The sequence below is a fragment of the Muntiacus reevesi genome, chromosome 17, assembly GCF_963930625.1.
Source record: "Muntiacus reevesi chromosome 17, mMunRee1.1, whole genome shotgun sequence".
NCBI classification, from domain to species: domain Eukaryota; kingdom Metazoa; phylum Chordata; class Mammalia; order Artiodactyla; family Cervidae; genus Muntiacus; species Muntiacus reevesi.
The window spans coordinates 37,758,274-37,777,812 of NC_089265.1; the positions used below are offsets into that span (position 1 = coordinate 37,758,274).

The window sequence follows — 19,539 nt, forward strand, 5'->3', positions numbered from 1 at the left end:
GAGTGCTGGCCTTAGGTGAGGCTCAATCCAGTGCCTGAAATGATTCACCAAGGACCTGGATTATCTCCATGTCTTTGCTTTGCCTTCCATGTTTTGGTTTCCTTCTTTGGCTCTTTAGCGCCATACCTCACCTCTATCCTTTCTCCTCTTGCAGTGATATATTTGCAAGCAATTCCAGATATACATTCTCACATTAAATGTTACAAGAAAAAGACTTAGAAGATGTCTTTTTTTCCCCTCAGAGGCCCCAGCAAATATCTCCTTGCATCCCATTGTCTCTGCTTGAATTCCTGCCCATCTTTGAACCAGTCAGTCACTCTGGCCAGGGGTTTTGATATGGGATTGACTGAAGCCAGTCATGGCTCAGTTTTGGAGCTATGCATGGGATCAGTAAGTCCAGATCACATGACTAGGAGTAGGGAAAGTGTGGTTCCCATGGAAAAATTTGGATGTTATTAACAAAAAGAGAGAATAAGGTTTGGAGAAGTGTAATAATGTTCCTTCTTGGAACTTAACTCCTTTGGTATCAGCTGTCTTCTACCATGATATCTCTACCTTCTTAGTTCTCTTCACATCTTAGACTTTCTTACTTTAATTCCCTTTGATCACTCCTCTTACTCTGCTTATCAATAAACATTGGTTTCTTCAGGATTCAATCCTTTCTTCTTGCTCCTTTTGCTTTCTTTGTTTACTTTTGTATTATGTATCTTCTCAGCTTCTGCTCCCATATTAATGCAGGAGTCTCCTTCTCTCAGATATAATGCATTCCTGAAAATGTGTCAGATGGTTACATGTACAAAAATGAAATATGTTGTAGCGGGCATTGGGATGTGTGTTGACAAAAATGGTTACAAAACTAATCATTCTTCTTTTAGATGTTATCATCAATTAGAAGATATTTCCCAAAATATATACCTATTTTCCTTAATATAGTGCTTTTTCTTCATAATATGTCATGCTTTCATCAACTTAGATCCAGTGACTATCTGTAACACAATAATTTCTGGCTTTTTTAGCACTAGTGTCAGACTTTACTTTTCTTTTTCATACTAACTCTTTTCTTTGGGTTAATAAAAACACTAAACCCCAAATACAATAAACCCCAGTAGCCAAAAAATTATACAAACATTGAGTGGAGACATTGTTACCCAAACCGAATATCTGGCTGGTAATATTGTCACCATATGATTACTCAAAATACTCTTCATTTGAGGAAACAAAATTCATATTTGGTATGTGGTATATGAAAAGTGATTTGTGGATTTTAGTGTATGGTGTTCAGAGGTGAAATGGATGAAGTTTATTGCAGCTTACATTTCTAACTCATGTATATCCAGTTGCCTCCAAGACATCTCCATAGAAACGTCTTCAAGGGCACCTCATCCTTTCAGCATCCCTCATGCATTCTCTAATTCAGGTGGGGACACCACCACCTCCCCTAGTTGTTCAAAACAGAAACCTGAGGTTGTTCCTGACATGACCTTTAATTTCATTCACTTGCTGGGTCATGAAATTGCCCTATGTCTTTATCACCGTTACTGCTTACCCTAATTCAATCCCATGTCATTTTTCAACTGGTCTTACTTTCTTTATCTTTGTTCTATACCAAGGGTCAGCATACTTCTCTGTAAAGGGCCAGAGAGTAACTTATAGGCTTTATAGGTTGTATGGTCTTTCCCAATTGCTTTAACTCAGGTTTGCAATAGAAGTCATTGACACTATGTAAATAGGTGATTGTGGCTGTGTTCCAATAAAACTTTATTTATAGATGGGGAAATCTGAATTTTATATAATTTTCATGTGTTACAAGATACTTTTCTTTGGCTTTTTTAAAACCTTAAAACTATAAAAATTCTTCTTCATACACAGATCATACAAATGTCTTGCAGGCTGCAGTGTGCTGACCCAAGTTCTACAGGGTTGCCAGAATGAGATTACCAAAGTATAAATCTGAACATTTTGTTTGTAGGCTCAAGTCCATCATCAAAGTTCTGCCAACATGAGGCAACAAAATAAGGTCTACCTTCCTTGAAATACTCTGTTAATTCCTTCATGATCAGAGATCCAGCCTTATATCTTGCCTATTCTAGTTGTCAACTGCACAGTTCACAATGTTGACTTCCTTGCAGTTCCTTGCCCACGCTGAACTTTCTTTTTTCCCTGAGGCCTTGACAACTCTTTTTGGAACATCTTCCCCTTTTCCTTTCCCTCCCTCCTCCCTTTCTTTCTTCCTTTTTTCTTCACAATGTATTAGAATTGTTGCTTTGTTTGCTCCACTAACAGGTTTCCTGCTGGCAGGACCATGTATTATTCTACTTTGTGTTCCTGTTATCTCACTCCTAGCCCCGTGCCCTGCTAAAGTAGGTATTCAATAAATATTTGCTGAATGCATGCATGCATGAAAGGATAGACAAATGAATAAGTGAAATGGAATAGTTAAATGAGCCAATTTTGTTATTTTGCTAACAACCCTAACCAATGTGTTGATGAGTTCATAGGTTGAAACCAGTACAAACAGTTTTTAACATAGGAATAGATTGGGTTTCAAAAGTTTGTTTGTAAATCAGTTGTTCAGAACTTGGAATATGTTTTCCCATATATATGATGTTGTAAATTTTGCCTAATTGTTAACCCTACTCTATAAAGGATTATTGGATACATCATGTCACTGAATTGTAGAGTTGAAATTTTAAAAAATTAGAAAGTAATAACTGAGATGTCATAGTTTAAATTCTATTAAAATGCTATAAGCCCATATTTCATCTCAAGAAATGTTAGAAGATGTTTCTTGACATTTTGTAATATTATAAATAAAACTGAATGTTGGTAAAGGTTTAGTGTAGAAAAAAAGGTAGAGGGAGAGATTCTGAAAAGTTCTATGGGAAACAATGTTTTCAAGAACAGGATTTTACTCTTTTCATTATAACTTCAACAGTTACAGTTCTCTTTGCTATGGTGGACAGCATATTAAAAAGCAGAGACATTACTTTGTCAACAAAGGTCCATCTAGTCAAGGCTATGGTTTTTCCAGTAGTCATGTGTGGATGTGAGTTGGACTATAAAGAGAGCTGAGCACAGAAGAATTGATGCTTTTGAACTGTGGTGTTGGAGAAGACTCTTGAGAGCCCCTTAGACTGCAAGGAGATCCAATCAGTCCATCCTAAAGGAGATCAGTCCTGGGTGTTCATTAGAAGGATTGATGTTGAAGCTGAAACTCCAATACTTTGGCCACCTGATGCGAAGAGTTGACTCATTGGAAAAGACCCTGATGCTGGGAGGGATTGGGGACAGGAGGAGAAGGGGACGGCAGAGGATGAGATGGTTGGATGGCATCACCGACTCAATGGACATGAGTTTGGGTAAACTCCAGGAGCTGGTGATGGACAGGGAGGCCTGGCGTGCTGTGGTTCATGGGGTCACAAAGAGTCAGACACAACTGAGCGACTGAACTGAACTGAACTGAACTTGCTATGGTAAATGTTTATCATTAGAACTTCTTTTGGCTCATTGGAAAAGATTTTTTTTTTTTTTTTTTGGCTGCACTGGGTCTTTGTTGCTGTGTGCAGGCTTTCTCTAGTTGTGATGAGTGAGGGGCTTCTTCTTAGTTGCAGTGCCCAGACTTCTCAATGCAGTGCTTCCCTTGTTTCTGAGTGTGGGCTCAAGGCCATATAGGCTTTGGTAGCTCTGGTGCTCAGACCCAGGAGTTGTGGTGCACAGGTTTAGTTGCCCTGTAGAATCTTCCCTGAGCAGGGACTGAATCCACGTCTCTTGCATTGGAAGGTGGACTTTTAACCCCTGGACCATCAGGGAAGTCCATCATTTTTTGACTTAGAAGTAAATGATACATAGACATATTTTAGAGGCAAAAAATCCCCAAACTGTTTACTTCTAACCTCCATCAGCAAAATTTCATTTTATTTTATACCAGCCTATTTTCCTGCTTTGGAATTATTCTCTCTCCCTCTCCCCCCTCCCCCATTTCTTATTTTCTCTCCAGTTCATCAGTGTTTTTCTTGTGGTATTTGATTTCCTTGTATCTTGATTAAGAGGTCAGGTAGGCACATGTGAGATCAATGATAAGATCATTAAACTCAAGTCACTTTCATTTATTAATTGAGTTGTTTATTAAATCTTTCCTGTATTTGATACATATTTATCAAAATGCCTTCTAAATCTAAGGCAGAAGGCCAACTCTGCATCAGTTAGAGAAAGAAGTTTGGAGGGACAAAGTGAAGTTAATGGGAATGAAAGGAAGTTTAAAGAGCAAGAGCAAGGATTGGTATTCAGAAACCATGATAATCTAAGTCTACATAACAGAATATATTCATTGTAAAAAAATCCTAACATTATAGAAATTCTTAATTTCCTCTTAAACTCCTCCATCGCAGCTGACGTATATACACCCAGATTTTATTTCATGTGTATATGACCATATATTATTAATAGTGATTTTTACAAATTGGGACCATACCTTGTTTCATCAAATCTAAAATTCTTCTTTTAAAGATGTATGGTTATTTTGCATATCACTAAAGAAAGAAAACTTTGCTAATTATATATGTTGATTGCTCTTCCATATCCATTTTTCACCCTTCCCCACACTGCTCTCTGTTTTGGAAGACTGATTGATTTGAATGGATCATATTAATGGCCTTTCTTGCCCTCTGGCTTCCAGGTGGATCTGGCCAACTAGAAATCCCTTCAGGAGTTAAGAGGGAAGGAAAAGAGTGAGGAAGGAGGATTTATTCCTATCACTGTTCCAGGAGACCTTGTGCTGAGTGTGCTCCTTGATAGAAGGGCACTTTCTTCTGAAGGTGGAAGATTCTTAATTATATGAGTGACTCCCTATCCCCACAAAAAAGTCTATATTGGTGTGTGAACACGCAGACTTGCCTGTGAATATTCACAGAAGCATTATTCATAATCGCTGAAAAATAGACACAAACCAAATACTTGAGACTAGATAAACAAAATGTGATATATCTATATAATGGGTGATATACCTATATCAATATATAGATATATCTATAGATATATAGATATCTAAGGGAGTTGGTGATATATAGGGAAGCCTGGTGTGCTGCAGTCCATGGGGTCACAAAGAGTTGGACACGACTGAGTGACTGAACTGAACTTATATCCACAACAGACAGGTCTGCTGTCCCAGGTCTCTCCAGGTTTCTTCTCCAACCAGGGGCTTCCCTATCCCTGCAAATTTTTCCCTCCATGCAGTGCCAACCTACGTTTCTTTTGTCCCCCTCTTCTTTCCTCCCTTCCCTTTTCTTTCTCCCCTCTCCTCCTTTGTCCTCCGCTCTTCTATCTGGCAAGCAAATTATTGATCATACTTATTGGAGAACAGTTCTATTTGCGTTTCTCAGTCCTAGATGCTAGTGGTGCCTCACTTTCAAATGCCCACCAAGGAGAATATCGACCCAACAGAAAAACAAGTCTCTCCCTTTGGAGAGGGCATCTTCTAATACAGCTGCTAAGAAAAAGAAGATTGTCTTTGCATTATTACATTTGTTATCCTATTCAGTTGCTGTGTGGTATTTCATTTTATGAATGAAATAAACTTTTGTCAACTTTCTCCTGAACAATATCCTTATGCTATCTCATATTTTCAGATAAGAATGTGAGGACTCTCTATTGTTGAATTTAGATTAGATTTAGATTAGACAGTGTTTATCCACAAATTTGCTTTTAATCCATGCCCTCCCACACTGCCAAAGAGAATCAAGAGTTGGCTGTAATCACTCATACCTTGATTTGGAATATGTAATTAATTATATGTAAATATTGTATCCTGTTAATAGGTGTTTTCAGTATAAATGACCTGAGTTAAAATTTTTTTTCTAGGTCTCTTTTTTTTTTTTTAATAATCAGAAAGTAATTTTTTGGTGTTCCCTATTGATTTTGTATGCCAATAAAAATAAAAAGTATTGACCTTTGTAATATGAATTTAATTTGCAATTTAACAGAATTTAACTAAATAATTTAATTAAAGTACCTGCTATGCTAGACAGAGCATTATGTATAGAATTATCTGTAGTTCTCTGCTCTCAAGGATCTGAAAGGCTAATGGAAAGTAAGACATATAAATAACTAACCTGTAAAAGATCCCAAGTAATTGTCAGGATCCTGTCAAGGCAGGAAGAGAAGGCATTCCTCCATCAGTTCAGTTCAGCGGCTCCGTTGTGTCCCACTCTTTGAGACCCCATGGACTGCAGCACACCAGGTTTCTCTGTTCATTACCAACTCCCAGAGCTTGCTCAAACTCATGTCTCTTGAGTTAGAGATGCCATCTACCCATCTCATCCTCTGTTGTCCCCTTCTCCTCCTGACCTCAATCTTTCCCAACATCAGGGTCTTTTCCAACAAGTCAGTTCTTTGCATCAGGTGGCCAAAGTATTAGAGCTTCAGCCTCAGCATCAGTCCTTCCAGTGAACATTCAGGATTGATTTCCTTTAGGACTGACTGGTTTGATCACCTTGCTATCCATGGGACACTCAAGAGTCTTCTCCAACACCATAGTTCAAAAGCATTAATTCTTCAGTGCTCAGCTTTCTTTATGGTCCAACTCTCACATCCATACATGACTACTGGAAAAACCATAGCTTTGACTATATACACCTTTGTTGGTAAAATAATGTCTCTGGTTTTTAATATGCTAAGTTTGTCTTAGCTTTTCTTCTAAGGAGCAAGTGTCTTAATTTCATGGCTTCAGTCATCATCTGCAGTGATTTTGGAACCCAAGAAAATAAAATCTGTCACTGTTTCCATTGTTTCCCCATTTATCTGCCATGAGTTGATGGGATGGGATGCCATGATCTTAGTTTTTTGAATGTTGAGTTTTAAGGCAGCTTTTTCACTCTGTCTTTGACTTTCATCAAGAGGCTCTTTAGTTCCTCTTCACTTTGACATGTAACGCTAGTCTAATTGAAAGTGATTTAAGAAGTGTTACTATTTAATTTTTTTAAATATAAATTAACATAATAAGAAATAATTGGATCTGAAAGAGACCTTTGAAATACATCTAATTCATGCTCTTATTGTACAAATGAAGGAACTGCCTTCTAACCTGGCAGAGGAGCTTTATAAGGTCACACCCCTTGGAGTAAAGGAGTCAGGACAAATGAAGATTCATATACTTTTCTCTGGTACAGTGTGCCTGATCATGTGGTGAAGCTACAGGAAGTTAATGAGAATGAGGCTAATTAAGTTAATAAAAAATACATGAAATCTTTGCTTAGGAAATTTATTAAGTCACCAGTGAATGGTATGGTAATCTTGATGTAGAAATGTGAATTCTTTGCAAAACTCCTGATCTTTATGATTGGTGTTATTTTCACAGAACTCTGGGCTCTGCTGGTTGAACTGAACCCCAAAACTCTTTGAATTTTTCCTTGAAGTTCTGTGTTGAATTTAAATTTTTGTGCCAGACATCTATTAATACTACCTGATTTCAGTTTTGTATCTCAGAACTAAATGGAAGTTGTGTACTAGTCTTTCATTTGGCAGTTCCTTAATAATCCAAAGATAGTCAGATGTCCCTCCAAGCCTCTCTAGGGCAAATTGCACCATGGGAAATGCTTTCCAGACAGCACATTAGCCTGACTACCATTTTTGTCAGTCACACATAACTGTTCTTCACTGGGATTGAGAAAGGACTTTAGAGTGAGAGAGACCAAATGCCATTAACCAGCTCTTATGTGGTCCTTTGATGAGTTACATTCATCTCTGCTACTCATTTCCCATATTTGTAAACTAGGAGTTGTTGGAAGAATCATATGAGGTGATAGATATAAAGCATTTTAGATTGATGCTTTTATATATTGTTCTTCTATCCCTGCCATGTCCCACTCTTTGTGATCCCATGAACTGCAGTATGCCAGGCTTCCCTGTCCTTCACTATCTCCCAGAGTTTGTTAAACTTGTGTTCATTGAGTTGGTGATGCCATCCAACTGTTTCATCCTCTGTTGTCCCCTTCTCCTCCTGCCCTCAGTCTTTCCCAACATCAAGATCTTCTCCATGAATTGGCTTTTTGCGTCAGTTGACCAAAGTATTGGAGCTTCAGCTTCAGCATCAGTCCTTCCAATGAATATTCAGGACTGATCTCCTTTAGGATTGACTAGTTTGATCTCCTTGCTGTCCAAGGGACTCTCAAGAGTTTTCTCTAGCACCAGGATTCGAAAGCATAATTTCTTTGGCATCCAGCCTTCTTTATGGTCTTTATGTACATGACTACTGGAAAAACCATAGCTTTGACTATACGAGTCTTTGTCAACAAAGTGATACTATGCTGTCTAGGTTTGTCATGGCTTTTCTTCCAAGGAGCAAGCATCTTTTAATTTCATGCCTGCAGTCACCATCCACAGTGATTTTGGAGCCCAAGAAAGTAAAATCTGTCACTGTTGCCACTTTTCCCCCATCTATTTGCCATGAAGTGATGGGACTGGATGCTGTGATCTTTGTTTTTTGAATGCTGAGTTTTAAGCCAACTTTCTCACTGTCCTCTTCCAGCTCATCAAGAGGTTCTTTAGTTCCTCTTCACTTTCTGTCAGTAGAGTGGTATCACATAGTATGTGTTCAAAAAATGGTGGCAACTTATTGAACACCCCAATTGATCCTATTCATCAAGACTATTGCTTTTTGAAGACACTAGTGGTAACTAGTCTTCAAGGTAGCATCCAGTGATCCATCTTTCTGGTGGTTATACCCTGTTTTGTCCCTTTCCATATTAAATCAGGGCTGGCCTCTGTGACAAATAAAATATTGCAGAAGACATATGACTTTCAAAGCTAGGGCATAAAAAAGTACCAAGGAGCTTCTGTCTTGGTCTTTTGAATCACTCACTCTGAGGGGAGCCATCATGTGGTAAGGGCGCTGGAGCAGCCCTATGGAGAAGCTGTGACCTCACTGGCTAACAGCCAGTGCCAGCTTGCCTGCCATGGAGTGAGTCACCCTAGAGACAGGTACAGCTCAGGCAAATCTTTCAGTAATTGCAGCCCCAGTGACATATGACTGCAGTCTCATGAGAGACCTCAAATCAGAGCTGCCTAGCTGAGATGCTGCCAAATTTTTGACCCAAACAAACTGTGAAAAATGATAAATGTTTATTGTTGCTTTAAGTTATTAAGTTTCAGAGTAATTTGTTATTGTCTAGTTTTTTATTTCTTCTCTGGGGAAACCATGACTCAGGGAAAACTTGCCCACATAAAAGAGGAAGATGAAGAGTGAGTGCTTCTAGATTGCCAACAGTCTCTGAGATGTTGGTTCTACTCTTAAGTCTTTATACCTTCTCATTACCTCCCCCAGTTTTAACCCACTTTTCAGTTCATATCTCTGTTTTGTCCTATCATTGATAATCAAATATTCCTAAGTGTAGAGGAAGTTCAAGTTTTCTATACCTGGTGCCCCATAACTTATTACTGCAAATGGTCAAAATTGGGGGGGGGGGGAGTAAAATGTCTGGACAGCCAGGCAGGTGACTTAAATGGCTGTAGGCAGTATGGACTTTATAAAGTGGTAAAAAAAAAAGTGGCTGAAGTAAAGGGTACATGTCCCATCTAAAGGGACTCACATTTCAAAAAAATCTTTAATACTCTATGCTTAGTTAAACTCTTTGTCTACCGAATTCAGCTAGTTGGTACCAATTTGATAAATCTGACCAAAATGAACAACCATATTAATAAGCCTAAAAGGCCAAAAGCTCACTCTATGTGTATACTTAAAGGATGGATACATCTGTATCTTTGAAGAGCTATACTTTATTACTTACCTACTGCAATATAACAAACCACTCTAAAACTTTGTTGCTTAAAACAGTACATGTTTTTTTATGTCACAAGTCAGTGAATTAGTGGAGTGATTCTCCTAGACTGGACTAGCTCACAGGAGTTTGATGACCTAGGATTCTTCACTCACTTATATGGGCCTTTAGCTGAGAAACTGGGACAGACTATCTCTCCGTGTGGCCTCTTGATCTCGAGAGTGGTAGCCCGGACTTCTTCGCACAGTGATCACAGGTTCCCAGCAGCAATAAGTTCCAGTGCTCAAGTGCTTTTCAAGCCTCTGCTTGTGTCATATTTGTGAACGCACCATTGGCCAGAGTAAGTCACATACCAGGCACAGATACAAGGAGTACATAAACTTCACCTGTTGGTGGGGGGAAAGTTACTGCCTGTGCCTGGGAAACTTTATGGTACCTTTTGTTTCCATAGGTAGAAAAGGCTATACTTGGTGGGAAAATTTCCAGATATAAGAATGAGAGTTGGATGGTGGTTAGGCAAAAAAAAAAAAAAAAAAAAAACAAGCAAAAAAAACTATCCACTACAGCTCTTCAGGCACTGACAATAGCAGCCTAGATATCATGGAGTATAGTTGTGCTGGAGTACCTAGCTGTCATCCATCAGAGCTCAGAGAGATAGGGAAGTGCAGGCAGACTGAAGTGGGCCTCAGGATGGTGCCTGCAAGCCTCATGGATCATGGAGGATAAAGGAAAAAAGGGTGTCTGCATGGAGTAAGTACTGTCTGTGGTCAGTTGCAGTGTCCAGGAAATAGATGGGGCCTGATCACACCCACAGATCCTGAAGGGAACAATTCTGAATGGCTTCTGTGGAGAAGAGCTATGCTTAAAGCCCTTCACATTTCTGTCAGGTGAAAGCATCCCCAGAGTGGGCAACTGCCAGGCATCTGCCCACCTTTCAGGACTGACACCCACCTGTGCCTGGACACTTCACTCAGCTCATCTTACCTACATGGGGTGGACACCTGCTTCAACAACCAAGGGAACTTGAAATTCCCTTTGCTCCCTACCTCCAAAATAGGGCGTGTCACTCTGGATAGCCAGACAGATGGTAGCAGACACACAGCAGAAGAGGTACCGCCCCCAGTACCTGTACTTGGGTAAATCTGAACAAAACAAGCTTGAGAGTTTGTTCACTAGCTGTTTGCCTCCTGCCACCCCTAAGTTTTGTGTGTGAGACAGGAGGAATTTATGGTCCTTTTTTTTTTTTTTAAATAACAGTCTAGTAACTTACCTTAGGGAAGGGAGAGTAGGACAAAGTTATGTAAGGAAGGGAGGCATGTTCTCTGATGAAACTGAAAAGAAAAGACCTCAATTAAAATTGGAAAGAGAAAATTTTCAGAAAAAGATTTCTAATGACAGTCCTGACATTTGATGAGTACCAGCTGTGTACAATACAGGGCAGTAAGTCACAAAGAGTATTTTCATTTGATCCCAAAATGACCCTAAAAGTTTATATGAAGGTTTCCTCATCCTGAGTGTGCCCACTGAGCTAGGAAGAGACTGAACCTCGTAATCTTTCCTTGTGTCTTACTACTTCCTGTGGTTACATGGGGGATCAGGGTAGAGATATCTGGGTAGGGTGGGTTATCACTGATGTAGGACTGAAATAGTTTTGGAAGTCATGCTGATAAGAGTGTGATGTGTGCTTGCATGCTCAGTCGCACAGTTGTGTCCAACTCTTTGTGACCCCATTAACTGTAGCCCACCAGGCTTCTCTGTCTGTGGGATTTCCCAGGCAAGAATACTGGAGTGGGTTGCGGTTTCCTTCTCCAAGGGATCTTCCCCACCCAGGTATTGACCTTGCGTCTCCTGCATTGCAGGTGGATACTTTACCACTGAGACACCATGGAAGTCACTGTTGGTAGGAAACTCTGCTCCAGAACTCTTTGCCCTCAATTCTCTGCAGACTTCACCCTCTCCTAGGCATCCCCATCCTGTTCACTGTCCCAGGATCACTATCTCTGCCCCTCACTGACCCTCTCCAGCTCAGCCTTGACATAGGTAATCATTCGTAACTTGGAGCTGGAGAAATCTCTAAATCAGGCATCTGTCAAGTGGCAAAAAGAATGTAGTTGGAGGTCCAAGTAGATGACACAGAATCATGGAAAAATTCAAGTTCGAATTTCAAACCTACTTTCTTTTAGAAATTCTATTACACAGGTAGTTGATTTCTTTTGCTAGAAATTAATTTTAAATGGAGGTTTTTTAAAAGGGCTTATATTTCTTCTCTTTCTGTGAGAGGTTGCATCCTGGGTTAAAAACTAGAGAAACTGAATAAGTAGGATTTCCAAATAATTTGTCATCCAAACTGAGCACTTTTGAGAGTGGAAGGAGGCACTATTAATAATACCCTGGGACTATCCCGGATGAACAGGTCCGTATAGCTAAGGGAATTTTAGGATAGAATACCTTTGAAAGTTTGGGACTGCTTGCACATATTTTATAATTTGATGACAAGTTGTTTTACATAGTGTCTTCATAATTTTAAAGAAAATATATGCATGTCTCCAGGGCTGACTTCTAAATGGTGAAAGGAAGAGTAACTTTTTGGCTTGCTCATTATTAATAGTCCAGTGCTTTCAAACTGCCATTAAGTTTCTCTTGTCTGGTTCACACATTTAGATTCTGTCCTTCATACTGAACATTTGCAAACTATCCAAATATAAACATCTTTAATGAAGCAGTAAGATACTGAGGTGAAACAATGTCCAAGGTGTGAATTATTGCACCATACATAACTCAGATTTAAGTGTGACTTTTTGTGATTGCAGAATGGCTGTTTGCCAAGTTGTATAACAGAAAGCATGGTAATTATAGCCCTAAATAATTCATATTATCTTTAAACATCTATTTTTAAGTTGGTAGAAACTGTAAAATAAAAACTCAGATAGTAAAACCTCATCCTCAATCTTGTTTATTTAAATAACTGGTGTTTGTTTATGTTAAATACCCTCAAAGATGTTTGTTTCTTTTCTTAGTGACTTTTGATATTATTAATGGATAATTGATAAGGGTTAGATAATGGTAAAGTGTCTTTAGTGAATGATTTCCTGTAAATCAAAATATATTGAGAATAATTTTATACACTAGAAAATGGTAAATCAGTCCATGTGAATTTCTTTAGGAAATTTAGATTATTATTTTCCTAATTTTATCATGGTTAAACTGTGATTTGTTTAACATGAACTATATGCGCTTACAAATTTAGAATACCTAAGATATCCTAAAGGAGACCAGTCTTGTGTGTTCATTGGAAGGACTGATGCTGAAGCTGAAACTCCAATACTTTGGCCACCTCATGCAAAGAGTTGACTCATTGGAAAAGACCCTGATGCTGGGAGGGATTGGGGGCAGGAGGAGAAGGGGACGACAGAGGATGAGATGGCTGGATGGCATCACCGACTCGATGGACATGAGTTTGAGTAAACTCTGGGAGTTTGTGATGGACAGGGAAGCCTGGCGTGCTGCAATTCATGGGGTTGCAAAGAGCTGGACACGACTGAGCGACTGAACTGAACTGAACTGAAGATATAGGTAGGACAGGCCTTAGGCAAAACTATGTAACAGGTAAAATTCAACAACACTCAGTAGCTTTTCTTTGTTTTAAGCAGTCTTGACACTGGATGTTCCTAGTTTCAGATTTTCTGTATCTCCACTCTGATCCCCAGTTCTTCCTTATCCTGTCTCTTTGCCTTAAGATTCTGGTCTCTACTCAACCTAAAGATTTTTATTAGTGTTAATGATTCCTGTTATCTCCTATGCCACCATTTATTTTTCTTTTGGTAGGATATCTTTTAGAAAGGTGACTTAGAAGAGTGAATAGATACTCTGGCACTGTGGCAATGTCAGTCATGAGGACTAGAATTTTATGGGTAGGGGTTAGCTTATTATTGCTTAGCACCCCTGAGTGTCCAGTCTGCCTACCCTTCTTTAATTATGCAAGTGACCTCAGTCATTCTAGTTCACTTGGAAATAAGACTGTATCTTTAAGAATAAGAAAATCCCATGAAAAGATGTACTGAAATGTGAAGCTTTTGAGAAAGGATGCAGTAATTGCCAGCTTTGCGCCATAAATCACTATATTTCCCTGAAGGTAGAGATAATCAACGTTCTTTGACTCTCAGTTTCAGCTGGAAGAATCGAGGAAGAAATATTTCATATTGATTTGTCTCATCCAGGACTCAAGCTGTGATGGGAATTAGTGAATTCTGAAGAATGGCTGATACATCTGCTGGAAACATTCAGCATTTGGAATACTCCTGTTTTCCTGTTATATAGTTTATTCAGTATTGCCTTTTTTCTCTGCACCAACTGCATTTTCAGGGAGAAAGAAAAAAATAACCTCTCAGATTCACCAGGAACACTCACCACAGGAAGGTTTCTTACTAGGCCTCTGGGATTGCTGGCTTCCTGAACTCACCAAATCTTAGTGTGTTTTTTAAAGCTTTCTCTTGTACCCTGGGAATGATTGGTTTCATAGAAGCTCAAAGAGATCTTAGAAATCAATCTGCTCAATAGTATTTTGTTTTATTCTTCAGAGCCCTAGGGTTCCTCTGGGTGTCTCAGAAGTTATGAGGGTTCCATGTGTAAGAAGATAAGGTCCTTTGCTTCAACCCCAGAATCTTCATTTTTGTTTGTCCTATACAATAGACTCTATGTAAAATTCTCTTGGCCATGTCAACCAGAATTTGAAAGCTTCTGATCTGTGTGAAGTGATTAGTCCCAAGTGTTCAACCTAGATAATGGCAGTGTCTAGGTCTAGAATATGTCTCCTGGTCTGTGGACCTCTTGTTTTGTTATATTGCTCTACCATATGGAAAGGAGGCCAAGGCCATAAACTGCCAACTAGTAGACAGAGGCATGAGGAGGTCATAAAGAGCATTTTTTAGAAAATGCTCAGCCTCTCTGAATTTGGGAATATAGATGAATGCGATGTTTCTCTTTTTTTACTTTATCAATTAAATTGTCAAAGATGATAATAGTGAATAACCAGGATATGTTGAAATTGCAGTTCTCAGTTTGTGGTTTGGGGGTATAAATTCGGGGGGAGGCATATTTACATAGAGAGCTTGAAAAATATTTAGGATGCATTCACATTTTCACCTGGTAAGCACTGTTGTAGCCCAGCAGATGTTAATAAACCACATCCCTTTTGACTGATCCATGTGTACATTCTGACTGGGGAATAACCAGGCTATATGGGGATTAAAGGCACTGACCCTTGTCCCCCATATAGCCCAACAACTCACTTTTAGAAATTGATGCTAACAAGATAATTTGAACTATAGTAGAAGAGATGTGGGTAGAAATGTTCTTTGAAACGATTTTCACTGCTTTTTAATCGTGAAATGCATAACAGTAAAGAAACAGTTACGCTAACTGTTAATATCTGTATGGTGAAATATTAAAACTGAGTTTACAAGTTGTTTCTTGAGAAGTGTTAAAATGATTTTAGATACATACAGTTAAGTGAATAGACTTCATATAAACTATAGACTGTAATGATTTCAAAATATGAATAGATACAGAGAAAAGATTAGGGAGAAATAGACTACAATGCTATGATTATCTCTGGGCAGTGAGATTATGAATGATTATTCTTTTATTTTTTGGCATTTGAAATATTTTTCCAGTTATCCACAATGTGCATGTGTTACTTTTGTAAGAGGAGGAGAAATTAGTTTTTTCTCTTCCTGCAAATTCCATTGAAAGTGCCACCAAAATCTTGGTTTGGGGTTATTTTCTGATATAAACCAGGAGTGAGGAAAAGGCTAGAGCCTGCCTTCCACTGTGTTGTTTTGGTTTTGTGAACAGAAGAGATTTTCACGTGTCATTTGTCATTTGGCACACTCATAGTTCTCTGCTGGCAACAATTACTCCCTGAGTCTTTTTAGCATCAAGGAATTCTGGGTTTATGTTTGGGAAAATATAATGGCAGTGTGGGGGTTCAATTAGGATTTAGCAACTTAAACACAACTTCTAGCTCACAAAAATGAGCAGCCCTGGATGTCAGTTCTGGCTATGTCACTTGCTATCTATGTGACTTTGACTGAATTTGGAAACTCTCTGAGCCTCAGTTTTTTTCATTTGTCAAATGAGAATGATATCTTTTTTATGATGTTATTAAAGCAAGAAAAGACAGGTAATATGTCTAGCATAGTACATAGCACTGAAGTGGAAGAAACCTTCAGTCTGTGTTTATGCCATTGCTTTATTTATTCCAGGCCTCTGTCCTTTATTATGGGAGTTATGTAAAGGGAAAAGTACTTGTGCTTTGAACTTTTATTCCTTATCTAATACTTTGGGGGCTTGGATAGATATAATCCTGAGAATCAGGATAGTCCTCGATGGGTATATTGTTCTGACAACTCCAAGAGAACAACAAATGGTAGTTTCTGCTTTTCAGGACCTGTGGACTGACATGACTAAGAACTTTGTTAGCCTGTGTGTCTTAGAGGATATATAAAAATTGCAATCCTTTGTCTTCAGTAGCTGGAGGTCCAGCTTTTTATTCTGTATTTGTGACTAGGAGAAGGCACCTAGAACAGAATGAGTTCCACAACTGTGGAGGAAACATTTCTTTTCAGTTTCCTAAGTCTGCCTCCATCCACCTAGGACCCATCACCCTAAATCTCTCTATTTGCCTCTTAACTCTTTCAGAAAACTGCTGTCAAATCCTTCATTCTGGGAAAAAATATCAGTATTAACAGCTTTTGTTCCTACTTTTCTTAGGTGCATTTGCTTTTAATGAGAAGGCATGGAGCTAAAAGCAAGGGGTTCTAATGGAAGAACTCTAAGGTTCAGTTAGCAAGAGAATTTTTTTTTTTTAATTTTTTTATTAGTTGGAGGCTAATTACTTCACAACATTTCAGTGGGTTTTGTCATACATTGACATGAATCAGCCATAGAGTTACACGTTTTCCCCATCCCGATCCCCCCTCCCACCTCCCTCTCCACCCGACTCCTCTGGGTCCTCCCAGTGCACCAGGCTCGAGCACTTGACTCATGCATCCCACCTGGGCTGGTGATCTGTTTCACCATAGATAATATACATGCTGTTCTTTCGAAACATCCCACCCTCGCCTTCTCCCACAGAGTTCAAAAGTCTGTTCTGTACTTCTGTGTAGCAAGAGAATTTTGGATATAAACAGACCATCCAGAAAGGCCTTAAAGTAATTCCTGAGGAAACCCCCTGTTTGGATTATCTGAAGAGCTGAGTACAGAAGACCAGTTGCTTAGGGAGGGTCCCCACTGCTGGTGCGTTGTTCATTTGTCCCTTTTCCTTTGTGTCCTTGGCCTGTTTCTGAGTCCTCTCCCTCCTGCAAATGACACCAGTCATATTTGCTGTGAAGATGGTCAGATCTAGATTCTTGCAGATGTGAGGGCTCATGTTGGAAGAACCTAAAATTAAACCAAGTCAGATGCCAATATATGTCAAATGCAAATGAATCATTAAGTAATTAAAAATTCAATTTATGTTTACTGCCTCATGGAACATAGCCTGGGAACCTAGATGCAAGATCGGCATACATCTCTGAAAGCAACTGCAGCATGGGGTTTAAAAGCCAGTAATTCCAAAGGGACAATTAATTAAAAAGGGAGGTTAATTCACAGTTTACAGACGTAGCATCTGCTTGTTTAGCATATGCAATAAAAAGCAAACTAATGGTAGATTTATAAAAATGTCGGTTAAATAATTTATGATCTATACATACTAATTGTTTTTGCTTAATCCAGTTCTTTTTTCCCTCTCATAACCCTCACTGAGATACTGTTTTAGAACAGGATGTGGTTCTTATACTCTGATTTAAATATTCTAAGTTGAAAGCATTTATATGTTTTTTTGTGTGCTCTTTGTCTTTGGAATTTTGGAACTTGTTTTTTTTTTTTCCTTTAAATGAGTGAATTGAAAATTACCTATTTGTGTATATATTTTCCCTGACATGTCCAAGTAATCTTTTTGAGCTGAAATTCACAGGTTATCTAAATATATTTAATACAGGAGTCCTATTTAATTTGGTGATATTAAGAACTTTAATGCATCTTATTGTAATATGAAGGAAGTCACATGTTTTTGTTTTTGTTTTTTTTTGCTTATTTGTATCTACATTTATTCTGTAGGAGGAAACAATTATTTTAATTGCTCTTTCTTCTAGAGACAGGTCCCTACTGCAAAAGGTTTTCATGAAATCATCTACTTATATAGAATTTCCTACAGAGGCCAAAATATACTGAAACATGGGGTTAAAACTGAGATAGAGATGTGGAAATCTAAGGGTTTTTCAAAAATTTGTATTTTTTTCTGTATGGATATTCTTGAATATGTGTGTGTGTGTTTTAACTAGGTACTCAGACTGGAATTCGTATCTTATTTTGCTAAAGGCTCAAGGACATAAATCATTTGAAATAAGGATCTTCCAGTTTTTTTTCAGTGAAAATTCTGGATATAGAGTTCTCCAGTAACAATTTTTACTTCAGAAAAATCTCACCCCTCAGGGATCACTTCGTGTGTCAAAAATATATTGCTCCTAAATATGGTAATATACTTGCCTATAATTAGAATATTATGAGCATCTGAAAGACTGCTTTTTAAAAACTTAACTTATGCCCCGCATCGTTTCAAAGAGAATTTGAAGCTGCTTACAAAAAGAAAAGAAGATGTATATGACATGATAAATAGGAAGAGTTAGTGGCAAAGTTAGATGGGAAAGCGGGTGATAAAATAGGAGAAAATAAATTGCCATCTGAAGTTGGAGCATAGTTACTGAGTTTGCGCTTACCTGGTGGCTCAGACAGTAAAGAATCCACCTGTAATATGGGAGACCTGGGTTCGATCCCTGGATTGGGAAGATCCCCTGGAAGAAGGCATGGCAACCCATTCCAGTATTCTTGCCTGGAGCATCGCTGTGGACAGAGCAGCCTGGCAGGCTACAGTCCATGGAGTCGCAAAGAGTCAGACACGACGGAGTGAGTAAGCACTGCGTAAAACACAGCACAGCCCTGAGATTAAGGTCTTAAGGACTTAGTATTGTATGAGCCTTTACTGGAATTTAGCAACTTAAAACCAAGCTTAGTTTTCCCAGTTGTACTTCTTTTTTGGTTTATTTCTTCAGTGATATTGGTATGCTCCCCCACCTCCCATCCTTTGCCAGACTGGAAGGAAAAAATAAGCAGTGAGCTCTTACTGACCTGTAGAAAAATTTCGATGGGATATTACTGAAGGATACTCCAGGCAGAATGTGGCCCCCAGTGGTTTTGTTAAGTCCACATCATGTTGAAAAATACAGAGATAACAGTTAGAAATGAGAGGATTTCCCATAAAATTCAGATTTCTGACTTCTTTGAGAAAGTTTAAAGAGCAACCAAGCATTCTGCCTACTTTCCTATGTGATAACAAGTAGACCTTGACCTCTTCACTTGGAGCATCTGTCTAATCTCAGAGGGCATTTTTGAGCATTTCCCCTGATGAAGACAGCCCTGCTTGCAAAGAGCTTGTGATCATTCTAACAGAGAGAGGGGATAAGTATTGCCTAGCCTGAGCTTTTTTCCTAGTGATTTTCTTGTGATTTTTGTCTTATTACCCTTACCTGTGGAGAGCACATTACTTTCATTCAATATTCATTCATTCTTTCCAAACACTTTTATATCAGGTTTGTTACCAAAATTTAAACCTAGGTAACGCTATGGAGTTGATATTTTGTTGTTGTTCAGTCGCTCAGTTGTGTCCAAC

General features: G+C 38.7%; 1 protein-coding gene across 4 annotated transcripts in view; it reads left to right on the forward strand.

Annotated features, from left to right (window-relative positions):
- The window catches only part of GLIS3 (GLIS family zinc finger 3), a 475,107-nt gene that overhangs the window by 91,912 nt on the left and 363,656 nt on the right, over positions 1-19,539 (forward strand). The window lies entirely within an intron of this gene.